Consider the following 16,062-nt stretch of genomic DNA (forward strand, 5'->3'; position numbering starts at 1 on the left):
AGGCCCCTCTGTCACTCCTGCAGCCACAGTGGGCAAACAGACCTCCTCCAGCCACCAGCCTTGTGGGTGTTGGTTCTGGGCACTAGCTTGTAAGCTTCGTTCCCCCCCCCTATGTAATGGGCACAACAATGGATTTTTTTTGTTTCAAGGAGAGAAACCATATACAGTCCTGATTTGGGCCCATCTTTTGTAGATGGGAATAGAGACACTTAAAAAAGAAGGGAAATAAAGGATTGACCTCCTGTCCCTTCACCAGCAGGGACAAATGCTCTGGTCTCACTGAGTCCCCTAAAAACATCATGTCAAAATGTTTTCTTTTAAATTATGGACATCACTGCATTATAGTTACGAAAGCCAAAGGTGGAAGCCGCCTTTGAGTCCGTGGACAGATGGATGGACCAAGTCAGTGAGTTCGAGTTCTAGAACAGAGTGGTGTCCTTTCATTAAAATAGGGGGATAAATGTCAGGTCACAAATGAACCTTGAAAAGACATGCTGGGAATGAAGTAAATAAAATTCCCAACTCACTGCCATCCAGCCAACTCTGACTCATGGTAACCCTAAAGGGCAGAGTGGAACTGCCCCCACGGGTTCCGGGGATGGTAACTCTTTTACAGACATAGAAAGCTTCATCTTTCTCACAAGGCGCAGCTGGTGGACTTGAACTGCCGGTCTTGCAGATCACAGTCCAATTCGTAACCACTACGCCAGCAGGGCTGCTGGTAATGACATAAGACAGACACAAAAGAACAGGTGTAGGACCGAGCCAAGTAGAGAAAGGGTGAGCACAGGCAAAGGCACAGAGGCAGGCAGATCGGAGATATACGGGTTCACGGTGGCACCCTTGGACGGGTTGGTTCCCTGTGACCCCGCTACCCATTTTTTTATTATTATTATTACTTTTCCTTTCCCCGCCTCTTTTTATCTGTCTACCATGTGTATCCCTGAATTTGGTCTGGTCCCTGCCATATTACCTGGTCCTCACCCCAGGAACCCAGTAATGATCATACAGTAGCTTTTCCCCTATGTCCCTTTTGCATTTTTTTAAAGCTTACCTCCGTGGACTCAATGTGTATTTGTCATTTTGTGCTTGATTTACTTCGCTTAGCATGCTTTCCTCCAGTTCTTCCCATGCAGTGATGTGCTTCAAACTTTCATCACTACTTTTCAGCGATGCGTAGTACTCCATTGTATGTATGTACCACAGTTTTTTTCCCCCACTGAAAAAGAAGTCTTTATTCTGATCCCACCAGCTGTACCATCTGTTATGCGCCTTCCTCCTTGGCAATCCGGTCTTTCTTGAGTGGTCCCATGAAAGCTTTTTTCTCTTCCACGGTCTGGAAACGGCCATGGCCCAACCTGGAAGTGGTGTCGATGAACTTGAGGTCGATCTTCTCCAGGGCACGGCGCTTGGTCTGCACCAGCAGGGACTTGTGCAGAGTGAGCACTCGCTTCTTGGTGCCCACCATGCAGCCCTTGAGCATGACAAAGTCATTGATCACTTCCCCGTAGTGGACAAAGTCGCCCAGGGGGTTGTTGCTCTTGTCAGAGAGATCGTAGTCGGTGGAGGCGTTGTTCTTGATAAGCTTGCCGTCCTTGATGAGGTAGCCCTGGCAAATCTTATAGATCTTGTTGATCTCTGTGCAGTGGTGGTAGCCTTTCTGCACAGCGTGGGCCATCGAGAAGGCCACCCGGCCGGGATGCCAAACCCCAATACAAGCCACCTTGCGCAACCCTCGGTGGGTCTTTCGGGGCAGCTTCTTGGTATGCCAACGACTGGTGACCCCTTTGTAGCCTTTGCCCTTGGTCACCCCCGTGATGTCGATCATTTCATCCTGCCCGAACACCTGGTTCACTGGCACCAGCTTATCTCGGGCCCAGTCCAGCTTCTCAGCCACGGAGCCCCCGTTCACCTGCATCTCCGTCAGGTGCGCCTTCTCCTGGCGCAGGAGGAGCATGTGCGTCTGGGTGTGGGCGATGGCGCGCATGACCGGGCAGGACTTCTTCATGCTGCTAAAGTCTTTCTCGAGCTGCTTCTTACCCTCGTCATCCTGCCACTTCTTGCAGTACTTGGTGAAAGCCTTCTTCTTCGACTAGTGCCAGTTCTTGTAGAACCGCCGCTTGCACTCGTCGTCACTGATGTGTTCCGCAAAGACCGTCTTGAAGGTCCGGAGGCCGCGAGGTGTCTACACATAGCCCACGATGCCCACCACCAACATGGGAGGGGTCTCCATGATGGTCACGGCCTCCACCACTTCCTTCTTGTTCACCTTGGAGCCTGGCCTGTCGACCTCGCGCACAATGTGGGTCATGCCGGCCTTGTAGCCCAGGAAGGACGTCAGGTGGACCGGCTTGGAGGCGTCATCCTTGGGGAAGCTCTTCACCTTCCCGCCTTGCCGGCTGCTGCGCTTCCGAGGCAGGAAGCCCAGAGCCCCATGCTGGGGCGCCAAGAACTTCCGGTGTGACATTACATCGTTGATCCCCGCTGGTAGAGGTACACCAGCTTTTTAATCCAATTGTCAGGTGATGGAAATTTGGCTTGTTTCCAATTCCTTGCAATTGTGAACTGTGCCAATGAACTTTGAAGCACAGATGTTTGATCTTGGTTTGTTTCTTGCCCAGTAAGAGTGGGGGGGGGGTTGCTTGGTCATATGGTAACTCTATTTCCATCTGTTTTAGATATCGCCAGTAGACCTCTTTCTTACACACATATGAGTCTCCCTGGATTTGTTTCACGGATGATGTGTCTGGGTCATTGTGTGGTCGTGGTCTCTTTTAAGACTTGATCGATGTTTTCTTTACATTGTTTGTCCTGAAGGTCTCTTTTGTACCCTAAAACAAGGAGTCAAGGAGATGCATGGGACTTGATTGCTGAAGGGGGCCAGGAGTGAAGAAATGGACCCAAAGGGTGTCCATACCACTTCTGGGCTCTGCTCTGGAGCTGTGCCAGCTGTCCATGAACTGTTGGCACCTGTGGCCGAGGCTGCGGGCTGACCCCAGGCTTCTCTGGCAGAGGAGGGCTGCCTTCTGCTCTGGGATATGGGGGATGTCCGGAGGCTGAAGAAGGGGATCAAGTTATGATCAAGAGGCCCCTGGCATGGGAGTGTACTGGCTCAGCTCTTCCTCTGCAGCGTCCCACAGAAGAGGTCCCCTGGCCTGGCCCCGATGCTAGACCCAGTGGCATACCTGCCCCTGAACTTGGAGGAGGCCCATCTCCTGCTCCAAGGCCTCGTGTCTGTGCAGCAGCCTCTCTATGCTCTCCAGAGCCTTCCCAAGGTCCAGCACTCTAGCAAGGGCACACTGTGGAGGACGGGCACATTACAGGCTTGGCCTGTGCCCTTCTGCCCAGGGTTCTCTTCGATCCTTTCTTCCTGGCTGGTCTTGGTCTTGGCCTCGGGCAGGTGACAGAGTCTGATTAGTGTCTGCACAGTGACACTGCGGGTGTTGGGGACAAGGCTGCTGGATGGAAAACCAGTACCTAGCAGGGGTCCCAGCTCTTCCTGTCAATTCCCTTCCTGCCTCCCTTCCATGGGGTTTCTGTCTCATAGGCCAGGTGTTTCTGAAACCGCATCAGCTTCTCTTTGTGGTCCCCAAGAGGGACAGGCTATTCCAGCTGCTGGCCCCACCCCTGGATCCAGTCGCCGTCCTGTGTGATGGTGGGGACATGAGTGCCCAGATGTTCATACTGCCTTGGTCCCAAGCGGTGACCCCATCTACCCCTCGGGCTCTGCCAAGGAGTGAAATGCTGACCAAGCTCAGGGACAGCACAATAATTTTTCTTTCACCCAAGATGACAGGGCCCAGGCCCATCAGTCTTCAGATCTAGGAAGTGGCTGGGCATGGGCCATGGGTGGGTTCTCATGTGGAGGGTGCCCCTCAACCACCACTGGGGCCCTGTCTACTCTGCCCATCAGGATGACAGGTGTCCACACGGGTCTGAGAATCAAGGGCCCTGGGCTCCAGTCCTAGCTTTGCCCCTGGAAAAGCCATTAAACTCTCCACATCCCGTTCCACCGCAGGCCGCCCCTTGGCCCCTAATGGGGCTGAAGGTCACTTGTAAAGGTGAAATGGGGTTCAGGTGGGGTGCCCTCTGACCTGGCTACCAGCCCTGAGAAAGCCGGCAGTAATCAGAGAGGTGTGAAGCTTGTGTCACTGACCTTCTCCCAGGGCTTCCACTCAAGCCGGCCGCTCACGTATTGTGCCCAGCAGGCCCTGAACCCAGGGGCCTTGCAGCACCCTGGCCTGTTCTCTCAGCACAGCCTCCTGCATAGTGGGAGGTGGGAGGTGGGCCCAGCCCTGAGTACCGAGTGTACCCCTGCTGGGGCTGGCTCACAGCCCATAGCCCTCACTATAAGTCCCGGGGGCCTCCCCTCAGCTCTGCAGTTGAGGGTTGGCCAGGCTCCTGGGCAGAAGGAAGCAGGGGCCATGTGATATGGGCAGATCCAAATGCCCTCTGTGGTCCCCAGAGTGTGGCCTAACCCATCCCCATGCACTTCTGGGTGCTTGGGCACCTCGGCTTGGTCACCAGCCCTGGATTGGAGCCCCTGGCTCCTTGGTAATCCCTCACCCACCAGCACAGGTTCGGTGTGCATACACACCTCACCCGTGTTCCCCCAACAGTCTGGATACCCCGGCCTTATCAGGGTCATGCCCATGACCGTCCCGGCCATCACCTCCCTGTCCTGTGTGCTCAGCACCTCTGGAAGGTGCCATGCTTCTGGATCAGCCACTCCACCTCTTCCACAGAGCCCTCCAGGACACTGGCTTCCTGGGAGACCTGGGGCAGCCATGGAGGTGACACAGAGGTGGGGGGGGTGATCGGGGGCACAGATGGTGGTTTAAAGGGAACCCTAGACAGCAACATCTGCCAGAACCTTGGTTTACAGCCTGGGCTCTCTGGGGGTGCCTCAAGGGGCCTGCGGCTGGGGGTGGGGAGGTGGGTGCTGAGCAGGAGGGGAAGGAACCTGAGGAAGAAGAGCACTCCAACCTGGGGGCTGTTAGGAACATCCCAACTTCTGACGAGGTGGGGAGGAGCCCCATCTATTTCCAACCAAACCGCATAGGGCTTGGCTGGCCGGGGCCAGGTGCGGGGAGGAGATGGCCCTGAGTGAACTGAGGCTCAGGAGTCCCCTTGGCCACTTGGGAAGACACACTATCTAGCTCCGTATCAGAATAGCAGCCAGTGATCCAGGAAGCAAGGGGGATTGGGGTGGTACTACAGGAGGACTGGAGGTCCTGGGGTCAGTGTGTCTGTGTGTGGTGAGGGGAGCTGTCTCCTGGGCCTGCAGGATCTTGTCCAGCTTCCACACTGTCTGAGGAAGAGCTGCTTGCAGTGCATGGCCTGCCGTCTCCCTTGCTTCCGTTCCCAGGCCTGAAAGACCTGCTCCCAAGCATCCTACAGGGCGGATAGCCTTTCCTGGACCTGGGCATGGGCATGGACACAACCGAAGGTGGTGCTGAGGGAAGCTCCAGAGAAAAGGTGCCTGACTGTCCCACCCAAGGGGAGGGTATTGTTTGTGTTTCCACAGGGAAAGAGGGACCAGATATCAAGCCAGTGCCAGATGAATGCAGTGTGCCCGCACGGAGTGGGGAGCCAGTGGAGGGGCCTGAGGGCTGGGCTCCTATACCAGCTATGTGGACAACTGCCCCTGTCCCCAGAAGAATTTACTTCAGAGGACAGCACTGAAGCTGCATCTAGGAGAGAGGGGCATGTTTGATCAGAGCAAATGGGAGCAAAGAAGGGGGAGGAAGAGAGAGTGGAGCATATCCAGGCCCATCAGGCCTGGAGGACGATATCCCGGCTCTGAACAGCCAATGGACAGAGTGGACAATGTGGCTGGTCCCACTATGAGACACACCGTCCATTGATGGCCCAGTGCCCTAAGGGGGACAACACTGGAGACTCAGGGTTAGAACTGGCCCAGACTGATCCTATGGCACTGAGGCAAACCACTAAAAGTGTGTGGCAGAGCAACCGTGGGAGCAGAGCAGGGAGACCCTGAGGTAGTACAAAGGACAGACTCTGGGGCCAAAGCATGGTACCCCATTGGACCTGACTGAAGGACACGCCTAGAGATTAAAAATCAGACCTTCATCTATGTATACGTTTTTCTTTCTTTAAAATTTTTTTCTTTTATTTTATTCTTAAAAAAACATTTTATTAGGGACTCATACAACTCTTATCACAATCCATACTTACATCAGTTGTATAAAGCACATCTGTACATTTTTTTGCCCTCATCATTTTCAAAGCATTTGCCTTCCAAAATTAATTTATTCTTCTATGGGTAATTGGTTTCCTTTTTGTTGTCATTGCTGTGTTCTCATTCATTGCCTATCTTGCAATGACTTGATTTTTGGTGCATATTATTATCTCTACAGACCTATCTAGATACGATAGACTGCATGAATAGTTTGGAGGAGAAAACAAGGGGACCAATAGTTCCGGGGGAATAGGGGAGTGGGAGAGAAGGGGGCAAAGGGGTAGTGCTGACCAACCCAGGGACAGGGGAGCAATAAGTTATCCAAAATCAGTAGCAAGGAGGATGTGAGTGGTCTGGTAGGGATTCAGCAAGGGCAAGGTAACCGAGAGAAATTACTGAAACCCAAATGAAGGCTGAGCATGATAGTGGGACAAGAGGAAAGTAAAAGGAAATAGAGGAGAGAACTAGGTGACAAAGGGTATTTATAGAGGTCCAAAGACTGGAATGTACATATGTAAATATATTTATATGAGTGTAGGGAAACAGATCTATGTGCATATATTTATAGGTTTAGTACTAAGGCAGCAGATGGACATTGGGCCTCCACTCAAGCACTTACTCAATGCAAGAGCACGTTGTTCTATTAAATTGGCATTCCAGGATTCACACCTTCCCGACACGATTGCTGAAGAAAAATGTGTGCATAAGCAAATGTGGTGAAGGAAGTTGACGGTGCCCGGCTATCAAAAGATATAGCGTCTGGGGTGTTAAAGGCTTGAAGATAAATAAGCGGCCATCTAGCTGAGAAGTATCAAAGCCCACATGGAAGAAGAACACCAGCCTGGCTGACCACGAGGTGTAGAAGGGACCAGTTATCAGACATCAAAGAACTAAAAATCGTATCAGTGGGTGCCCACCTTCCTGATACGATCAGTGAAGACAAACGTGTGCATAAGCAAATGTGGTGAAGAAAGCTGATGGTGCCTGGCTGTCAAAAGATATAGCATCTGGGATCTTTAAGGCTCAAAGATAAACAAGTGGCCACCTAGTTCAGAAGCAACAAAGCCCACATGGAAGAAACACACCAGCCTGTTTGACCACGAACTGTCGAAGGGATCATGAGGTATCAAGAATCAAAGAACAAAAAATCATATCATTGAAAATGTGGGTGAGTGCAGAGTGAAGACTCAAAGCCCATTGGTAGCCAACCGGACACACTTTACTGAAGGGTTGTGGGGAGGAGATGAGCCAGTCAGGGTGCAGGGTAGCAACGATGAAACATATAACTTTCCTCTAGTTCTAAAATGCTTCCTCCCCCCACTCTCATGATCCCAATTCTACCTTACAAATCTGGCTAGATAAGAGGGTGTAGATAGGTACAGATCGGAACTGGAAACACAGGGAACACAGGACAGATGACTCCTTCAGGACCAGTGGTGAGAGTGGCGATGCCTGGAGGGTGGAGAGAATGTGGGGTGGAAAGGGGAAATTGATTACAAGAATCTACAAATAGCCTCCTACCTGGGGGAGGGACAGCAGAGAGGAAGGAAGGGGGAGACTTTGGACAGTGCAACATATGATAAAATAATATTAATTTATGAATGATGAAGGTTTCATGAGGTAGGGGGGAGTGGGGAGGGAGGGGGAAAATGAACAGCAGATATTAAGGGCTCAAGTAGAAGGCAAAGGTTTTGAGAATGATGATGGCAACAAATGTACATATGTTATTATAAAAAAAAAAAACCTTTTATTATTTAAGCTTAATTTATTCCCAAGCCATGAGTTTTTGCTTCTTCAGTTTCTTCTGGGAAATCTTTTTCTTCAGTGCAACCTCCTCTTCTGGCTTGGGATCGATTTGTTCCTTCTCAGTCAGGATCATTTCAATGTGGCAGGGGGAGCTCCTGTGTGGATTAATCTAGCCAAGAAATCTGTAAGTCCGGTGGTGCATCTTGGGGGCTTTGTTCACCTGGATGTGCTCGATGACCTGAGAATCCACATCTAAACCCTTAAGTTCAGCATGACTTTCTGCATTTTTAAGCATGTGAACCAAACATTCAGCACTCTTTTTGGGCTACCAACTCTGGGTCCCACCCCACTGTTTGGCCTGGGCACATCTACCAACACCATCATTGTCCCGTCGGAAAGGCACACACTGCTTCTGCAGAGTGACGTCTTTCAAGTATTTGGTGGCTTTCCAAATGTGCATGCCTTTGATGGCCTGGGCAGTTTCACGGGTGTTTTTGAAGTGGACCCGGAGATTCGACCCTCTGTATTTGCAGGATTTTGTAGGGTTTTCTGGGTCAAATGAGTAGCGAACCATTTTAGCAGGTCACCTCAGGCCGCTACAGTTAGAGGAAGAGCCTGTACATATGTTCTTGACACAATGTATGTATGTATGAATTGTGATAAGAATTGCACGAGCCCCCAATAAAATGATTAAAAAAATAGAAAAGAAAGGTGCTTGGCCCTGTGGGGCCAGGGTGCAGTGGTCCAGTGGGCTGGGGGAGGGCCAGAAAGGGGAGCCGACCTCCACGGCGGATGGCCCTGTAGCCTGGAGCACCTGCTGTCCCCGCTGGGTGGCGCACTGGTGCAGCTCCTTCTGGGCCTCCAGCTTGGCCCGCAGCTCTTGATGGACACTGAAGTTTTCGGCTCCACTGCCGGGGTCTTGGGGCTCCTCTACCACCTGCAAATCTCACTGCACACTGGCTGCCCAGGAGGCATAGTCTTGCACCTGGAGCCTGGGAGAGCACGGGAGAGCATGGGGTGAGGGGACCTGGTACCGAGGCAGCATCACAGCCGGCCTGAGTCCACCACCACTCATGTCCAAACCTCCATGTCTCTGCCGCTCAATCCCACAGCCTTACCAAGTGTCTACTCGGCCTCAGCTCTGCCTGCCACCCCTCCTTCCCCCCCAGTTTTCCAGGGCCAATGAAGTCCCTCATGGGCCGCTTGATAGCTTTGCCCACCCATGCACAACTTTGCCAGACCCCCACTTAGAGGTAGCCTTTGGTGTGAGAGCCGAGGGACTAGGGACACTTGTCCCTTCACTGCCTCACTGTGCAGATGGAGGTTTTTGGTGTGTTTTTTTAAATTTAAGTTTATTTATTTTATTGGGGGCTCTTACAGCTCTTGTTACAATCCATACACCAATTGTATCTGACATAGTCATACGTATATTGCCATCATTCTTTTCTAGACATTTATTTTCTGTTGAGCCCTTGGGATCAGCTCCTCTTTTTTTCCTCCTCCCCCAATCATGGTTACTTGATAGATTATAGATTGTTATTATTTTCATATCTCACATCGACCATTGTCTCTTTTATCCTCAGGTTTCTGTTGCTCCTCTCCCTGAGAGGGGTGTGTGGTTATATGTCATTCATTGCTATCGGTTCCCGTTCCTCCCATCCTCTACCTCCCTTCCCCCTACCCTTTTGGTATCTCTATTCCCATTCCTGTTCCTGGGTTTCATGTGTCATGAGTTTTATCTCTTGCTGATATCTATGCACTCTAGTCCAGAGTGGGAAGCGGCACTGGGGTGATGATAGTGGGGGGGTGAGTAGGCCTCAAGGTGTCAGAGGCAGATTGTGTGATTCATTGGTGCGATCCATGTCTCCTCAGGGGGGCCTCCACCCAGTGGGACACTGCATCTGGGAGGCTTGTGGTTTTTTCCTGAGACAGCACGGTGGCCAAGGGCCCGGGCATTGAGTGTGGGACTCTGGGCCTGGGGTGGCAGCACTTGCAGAAGCCACCCCTTCCCCCAGGCACCCACCTGGATACGGACGAGCACGTGAGACAGTTGGCTGTGAACTTTGAGGGTGGCCTCAGCGTCTCAGAGCAGGTGGGGTCTGGCCTGAGTCAGCTCCCACAGCTCCAACCAGGCAGCCCTGCCCCCAGACGGGGGTCAGCAGTTATCCCAGCATGCTCATTCCTCCCCCTCAGCTTCTGTCTGGTCAACCCTTCAGCTTCTTGGCTGGGTTTAGAACTTGTCCTAAGCTCCCAGAGGGCCACCGTCCTGAGATCTTGCTCGGCGCTTTAGGCCTTTCTGCAAACTCTCCTCCCAGGAGCCCATTATCACTAGCAGTTTACCCCTTGCTCTAACGATGCTCCAGGAGGCCTGCTTGGGAAGTGTTGGGCTGTTGCCTGGTTCAGTCCCACTAACTGCTCCTCAGGAGAAAGAAGAGGTTCCATGCTCCTGGAAAGATTTACTGACTTGCAAACCCTCTGGAGGATCCCCATGAGTCAGCAGGTGGGGTCATTCTAAAGCCCGGCACACGGCAGGTAGCCACGTTGTGTGCCACCCAGGCATGCTGTGTGTTTGGAGGAGACTGCACACCCTTCAAAGGTAGAAGCTGCACCCCTCCATGGTTCTTGCATGCAGCAAATGCCGGGCCCCTGAGACTCCGGGCCAGCCTCTGGGCTAGGATCATGGGCAAATCGGGATCTCGCCTAAGCTCCATCTGGGCTGGAAACGCAGTAGCTTGTACTGTGACCTGGGTCAGCCTGGGGCTGTGCAGGGCATCCTCAGCCCAGCTCAACTCTTCCCAGAACGCCCCTGCAGGTGCAGGGAGCCCGTGGCTTGGGAAAGTGACCTTGCAAAGTGGGCTTTGTGACCAGGCTCCCTGATCCACCGACCCAGCTTTGCCTCCTCCACAGGCCACAGACAGCAGGGGCTGCCCTGGGTTCCCTGAACTCGGGCCCTCTCTAGAGACAGTGGTTTGGCAGAGCCGCAGCACAGCAAGGGTCTCCCTGGAAGCCTCTTTATCCCATGCCCAGCACCTCCTCCCAAACTCAACCCTGCTCCAGGCTGCTGGTACTCACTGTAGGTCCTCTCACCACTGCTGGGCCCTGGGGGCAGTGCTGTGCCACCACTCCAGCAGGCTCTCCGCTAGTGGGGCAGGCTGCCCCCTGGTGGCCACCCATCTTCACTTGATGCCTAAACATTGCAAACTTGGTTAAGAGGAGCGAAGAGAGAAGAGAGGTCACAGGGGGCCCTGGCTGGTGGGCTGTAAGACACCTCAGTGAGTGACTGGGCAGGGCAGGACTGAACAGCCACAGAACTTGCCCCTCTACGCAGAGAGGGGAATAGGAAGCCACAGCTGTCCTCAGTCCAGACTGATGTTCCCCATCAGCCCCTTGTGCATGCAGCCCCCCCTCCACTACCCGTCTTCATTCGGCTCCAGGCCACCTTCCTTGCCCCTAGCCCCTTCCTCACTAGGGTGTGCTCATAGACCTCTCTCCTCTGGCCACCTGCTGCTGGCTGCTCAGCCAGCTCTGCAAGTCCTCAGCTTCCCTCAGGAAGCCCTGCAGTGCCAGCATCCTCTTCAGATCCTGGCCCCTGTGGTGACAGCCTGAGTCCCCCAACAGTTAGTGTGCATGTGTCCACACTCTGGAGGTCAAGGGACCCAATCAAATGGGCTGCCTGAAGGACAAGGTTCTTCATGGTCTTTGCCCAGGCTGCTCCTCTGGATTCAAGAAGCAAACCCAGGGCATGGGGAGTTGGGGCTGGCGAGGGTGTGGTGGGGGGAAGGGCATTTGACTGGAGCCAGGGTGCTGAGCCCCTGCCCAGCAGGCTCTCCTCAAAAGTTTGTGGGAAGAGGAAACAGTGAAGGACTCATCTTTTCCTGACACATGTCTACAGGCCTCTGTCACGGTTCTCTTCAAGGCAGGGGTAGCATCTAGGGGAATAAGCAACCCCAGCCAGTTTTCTGGTACCCACGGATGCAGTGACCCTCACTGTTGGGCTGCCAACTCCCGCAGTTCCTGCAGCTGCTTCCAGAGCTTCCCCTGCATCACACACAGCTGCTCTGAGACTTCAGTTACAAGGATCTACGTATAACTTCCTCCCTGGGGGATGGACAACGGAAAAGTGGGTGAAGGGAGACAAAATATGTAAGATCTGACAAATTATCAAGGGTTCATGAGTGAGGGGGGAACAGGGAGGGCGGAGAAAAATGAGGACATGATGCCAGGGCTTTAAGTGGAGAGCAGATGTTTTGAGAATGATGAGGGCAATGAATGTACGGATGTGCTTTACACAACTGATGTATGTATGGATTGTGATAAGAGTTGTATGTGCCCCTAATAAAATGATTTTTAAAAATTAAATCATTATAATTTCTTAGGACAATGCCATTTGTATTTCAAAGCAACATTCACGAAAGCTATTTTTTCACCTTCACTATGTTCTATTTAGTTTTAGATAGAGCAAAAACAATTCTTATGCCTTTTTATGAGATGTAATGCAAGGAGACATAAATTTATGCATAATTAAAAATTTGAATGAACAAAATATTTTGTTAAAGAATTTGACCTTTTGTGAAAATCATAGAAAGCATATAGCATTTTATTGAAGGGTTGGGAATATTTTCCTCTATTTTTTTCTAGTATTTGGTCTGAGGTTCTTACGGCATATTCTGATTGTTGTCATGTAAGAGAATGTACATTCCATATAAGAGAAAACTTTCCTTATAATATTTTCCTATCCATTGCTTCCTGCTGAATCTCTCATTTGTTCTTTTATCATTATTTTTTCCTATAAAAAACCCAGGCTGCTTAATTTTATTCTTATTAATCATTTATATAAGTTAGGAAAATATTTATTATATATACATTTTTATTAAAAATTTTTAATTGGAGACTCTTACAACTTTTGTTGCAATCCATATTGATTGCATCAGGCATTTTGTACATATGTTGCCTTCATTCATTTATAGACATTTCTTTCTTTTTCTTTTTTAAAATCATTTTATTGGGGCTCATACAACTCATCACAATCCATACATGCAGCAGTTGTGCAAAGCACACTTATACATTCGTTGCCTTCATCATTCTCAAAATTTGCTTTCCGCTTGGGTTCCTGGAATCAGCTCATTTCCCCTTTCCCCTCTCCCCCTCTCATCCTGCTCCTCTTCCGTCATGAACCCTTAATAATTTATAAATTATTATTTTCTCTTATCTTACACTGCGCGGCGTCTCCCTTCACCCAATTTTCTGTTGCCCATCTCCCAGGGGGGAAGTTCTATGTAGATCCTTGTGATCGGTTTCCCATTTCTACACCCACTTCCCTCCCAGTATCGCCACTCTCACCGCTGGTCCTGGGGGGTTCATCTGTCCTGGATTCCCTGTGTTTCCAGTTTCCATCTGTAGCGCTGTGTATCTTCTGGTCTAACCAGGTTTGCAATGTAGAATTGGGATCATGAGAGGTGGGGGGAGGAAGTGTTTAATAACTAGAGGAAGGTTGTGGGTTTCATTATTGCTACACTGAACCCTGAGTGACTCATCTCCTTCCCACTACCCCTCCGCAAGGGATGTCCAGTTGTCTACAGGTGGGCATAGGTCCCCCGTCATGCACTCCCCTCATTCACGATGATATAATCCCCCCTCCCGCCTTTGTTGCTTGAAAACTGGTCCCCTCAGCACTTCATGATCACACATGTTGGTGTGATGCTTCCATGTGGGCTTTGTTGCTTCTGGGCCTGCTTGTTTACTTTCAAGCCTTTAAGACCCGGGACGCTATATCGCTTGATAGCCGGGCACCATCAGCCTTCTTCACCACACTTACTTATGCACACATTCATCTTCAGCGTTTATGTGGGGAAGGTGATCACACAATAATGGTTTTTGTTCTTTGGTGTCTGCTACCTGATCCCTTCAACACCTCGTGTTCACTTAGGCTTGTGTGCTTCTTCTCTGTGGGCTTTGTTGCTTCCGAGCTAGATTTCAGCCTGTTTGCCTTCAAGCCTTTAAGACCCCCAGAGTTTCATTATATTGTGCAGAGAGTGGCTATGAGCCAAACCCACTCGACTGCACCCAACAACAATAACAACAGGGCTTGTGCTTCTAACAATATGCTGAAGAAGACCTTAAGAGAATCTCCCCTTTCTTTTAGAGCAGCGGCTCTCGACCTGTGGGTCGTGTCTACTTAGGGGGTCAAACAGCCCTTTCTTGAGGTGGCCTGAATTATAGCAGTAGCAAAATTACAGCTATGATGTAGCAACAAAAATAATTTTATGGTTGGTTGGTCACGACTACATGAGGAACTGGATGAAAGGGTCGTGAGTAAGAATGTTGAAAACCACTGTCCAAGAGGAAGACTCAATTCTTGATACAGTTGAAGGGCAACAAAATAGACTCAGCCCCAATATAGATGGGATAGCACAGTGGCTGCAACAATAAACACAAGCCAAAGAAACACTGCAAGGATGGCACAAGACGGGACAGTGTTTCATTATATTGACATAGAGTTGCTATGAGTCAAAACCCACAAGAAAAAAAAACAGGACTTGTTTTTCTAACAATGTACCTAAGTAGACCTGAAGAGAACCTCCTATTAGTTTAGCGCAGCGGTCCTCAAACTGAGGGTTGTGACCCCTTTTGGGGCACAAATGACCCTTTCACAGCAGTGGGCCGTTCATTAAAGTGGAAAAATTAGAGTTATGATGTAGCAATGAAAATAATTTCATGATTTGGCAGTCACCACTACATGAGGAATGGTATGAAAGAGCCGTGGCATTAGGAAGGTTGAGAACCACTTCCCTAGAGGAAGACAGAATTCTTGGTAGAGTAGAAGGGCAGCAAAGGAGAGGCAGCCCCTACAAGATTGATTAGCCCAGTGGCTGCAACAATGAGCACAAGCAAATGAACAACTCTGAGCATGGCATTGGACTGGGCAGCATTTCATTATATTGTGCATAGAGTTCTTGTGACCAGAAACCCACTCAACAGCACTCAACAAAAATAACTACAGGACTTGTGCTTCTAACAATATGGTGAAGTAGGACTTAAGAGAAAGTACTTTAACTTTAGAGCAGCAGTTCTCAACCTGTGGGTCGCGCCCCTTGGGAGGGTAGAATGACCCTTTCACAGGGGCGGCCCGATTCATAACTGTAGTACAATTACAGTGACAAAGTACCAATGAAAATAATTTTATGGTTGTGGGTCCACACTAAATGAGAATCGATATGAAAGGGTAGTGGCATTAGGAAGGTTAAGAACCACTTCTCTAGGGCAAGACACAAATTTGGTACAGATCGGAAGGAAGAGAGTGGCAGTCTCCAACAAGTTGGATTAGCACAGTGGCTGCAACACTGAGGCCAAGCACACAAGCACGGTGAGGGTGGCACAGGACAGGGCAGCGTTTCATTATATTGTGCATAGAGTTGCTAAGAGTCAAAACCCACTCGACGGAACTTAACGACAATAACTACAGGACGTGTACTTCTAACAATATGCTGAACTAGATCTTAAGAGAAACTCCTCTAAATTTAGAGCAGTGGTTCTTAACTTGTGGGTTGCGACCCCTATGGGGTTTCAGACGAGCCTCTCACAGGTGTTGCCAATTAATAACAGTAGAGAAATCACAGTAATGGAGTAACAATGAAAAAAAATTACTGTTGGAGGCTCAGCACAACATTAAGAATTGTATAAAGGAGCCATGCCATTAACAAGGTTCAGAAACACTGCCCAAGAGGAATACACAAAACGTGGTACTGCAGAAGGGCAGCAAGTGAGAGGCAGACCCTACAAGATGGAATAGCTCAGTGGCTGCAACAATGAGTGCCATCAACAAACCACTGTGAGGACAGCACAGGACGGGGCAGCGTTTCATTATATTGTGCGTAGAGTTGCTGAGAGTCAAAACCCACTCAACGGCAACTAACAGCAACACAAAAAGGACTTGACTTCTAAAAATATGCTGACGTAGATCTTAAGAGAAACTCCTCTTAGTTTAGAGCAGGGTTCTCAACCTATGAATCACGAACCCTTTTGGGGAGTGAGTGGGTTGAATGACCCTTTCACAAGGGTTGCCTGATTCATAAGATTAGCAAAATTACAGTAATGAAATATCAGCGAAAATTTTG

The sequence above is a fragment of the Tenrec ecaudatus genome (assembly GCF_050624435.1).
Source record: "Tenrec ecaudatus isolate mTenEca1 chromosome 1 unlocalized genomic scaffold, mTenEca1.hap1 SUPER_1_unloc_13, whole genome shotgun sequence".
NCBI classification, from domain to species: domain Eukaryota; kingdom Metazoa; phylum Chordata; class Mammalia; order Afrosoricida; family Tenrecidae; genus Tenrec; species Tenrec ecaudatus.